We start from the raw sequence: 2,202 nt of genomic DNA, 5'->3' as shown, positions 1-2,202 counted from the left end.
GGTTGGGTTTTACCTTAATGATCTTTAGTAGTTGCGGATGCTTGCTAGAGTTCCAATCATAAGTGCACATGATCCAAGAAGAGAAACTATGTTAGCTTATGCCTCTCCCTCAAATAAAATTGCAATAATGATTACCCGGTCTAGTTATCGATTGTCTAGGGACAAATAACTTTCTCGTGACAAAAAGCTCTGTACTGAAAGTAACTTAGTTGTTTCTTTATCTAAAAAACCCCTAGAATTTATTTACATGCTCTTTATTATCTTGCAAACCTATCCAACAACACCTACAAAGTACTTCTAGTTTCATACATGTTCTAGGTAAAGCGAACGTTAAGCATGCGTAGAGTTGTATCGGTGGTCGATAGAACTTGAGGGAATATTTGTTCTACATTTAGCTTCTCGTTGGGTTCAACACTCTTACTTATCGAAATAGGATACAATTGATCCCCTATACTAGTGGGTTATCAAGACCTTTTTCTGGCGCCGTTGCCGGGAGCAATAGCGTGGGGTGAATATTCTTGTGTGTGCTTGTTTGCATTATCACTAAGTGGATTTTATTTGTTGTTCTAAGTTGTTCTCACTACAAAAAAAAGACACATCCACAACATTTTGGGCCAAAACGAATATTTTTTCTGTCATACTTATGACACTTCTATGACGATAATTGTGACAAAACCCGGTATCATCATAGATGTGGTGGGCTCCTACTTCTATGACAAAAAATCATGACAGAAAATGGGCTTTTCGTCCTGGGCGGGCCGGAGATGCAACTGCATGACATTCTTTGGGCCGTCCATGACGGAAAAAACCGTGGTAGAAGCGAGGGCGAGGAAAATATCGAGGTGTTCCCGGTTACGGTGGGTGGTTGGGGCTGAGCGATGCACGAAGGTTTGCGCGTTTCTCTCGTACACGCACGCGCATGGGTGCGAGGCGTTGGGCTCTAACTGAACCCGAGCGAGGCGTACGCTTACTAAACCCGAGTGATTGCACTGCAGGCTAAGCGTTACTGAACCCGAGCGATCGATCGGTGGCTGTTAACTGAACCTGATCGAGCAATTCCTTCTTTACTGAAGCCGATCGATGTTGCCTCTGAATGAACAGTGAGTGTTGCTGGGGGGGGGGTTGGATGAACAGTTCCCAATGGGGGTGGATGAACAGGACCCCATGGTGTTGCCTCTAGATGAAGAGGACCCTGATCGATTAAGCCGGTTGGGGCTGGATGAACAGGACCCCGTGGAATGCTGGATGAACAGGACCACCCCATGGAGGGCTGGATGAACAGTAGCCCGTGGAGGGGTGGTTGAATAGGAGCCCGTGGAGAGGGTTGGTTGAATAGTAGCCGGTGGAGTAGCGCGCGGTGGAGGCTGGATGAACAGGAGCCCGTGGATGAACAGTCGCAGGTGGAGGCTGGAGGAGGTCGACGGTGGATAAACAGTAGCCCATGGAGGCTGGAGGGGGTCGACGATGGAGATGAATAGTATCCCGTGGAGTCCCATTTTGCGGTACGCCACACCCCTCCCGATGAACAGGACCCCCGTTTCGACCGTAGCGCTCCAACACAAGTCCGTTTCTTTCGTTTTGCGGTACGCCACACCCCTCTCGATGAACAGGACCCCCTTTCGAACGTGGCCGGTCAAACACAAGGCCATTTCCTCCGTTGTGCGGTATGCCAGGCCTTGTTTCCATCGGCTGTTCCGTCCAAGCCGGTTGGCTCCCACGCGTTCCGTTGCCTCCTGATGAACACGACGCATTCCATTGCCTCCCCATGAACACGACGATGACGCAGTTTCTCCGTTTCGACCCATCCATGTACACAAGCCATGGCCGTACGTATGCACGAGTAGGCGTTCGAGACCCCGCCTGTATGTACGTATGTGGCCGTATTTTCTTTCTTGCACATTGGCCGCTGTATGTACATGTACATGCTACGTGCGCGCCTCTACTACGACACGTGCACGCCTCTACATCGACCAGTATGAACGTACACGTTCGCGACCAGAATGACAACGCTACGTATGCTTCGACCAGGTGGGTCCCGACTGTCACGCACTTCCTTGCGTGCGAAGATGTAGCTGGTGGGTCCCAGCAGTCATGGGAGCGAATCATTTTTTTTGCCCGGGCGCACTTCCTTGCATGCAAAGATGTAGCTGGTAGGTCCCAACAGTCAGGGGGAAAACTTTTTTTCACGAAATACGGTTGCCC

Source organism: Triticum aestivum, chromosome 7A (genome assembly GCF_018294505.1).
Source record: "Triticum aestivum cultivar Chinese Spring chromosome 7A, IWGSC CS RefSeq v2.1, whole genome shotgun sequence".
NCBI classification, from domain to species: Eukaryota; Viridiplantae; Streptophyta; class Magnoliopsida; order Poales; family Poaceae; genus Triticum; species Triticum aestivum.
Note: the sequence above shows the minus strand (reverse complement) of the source record.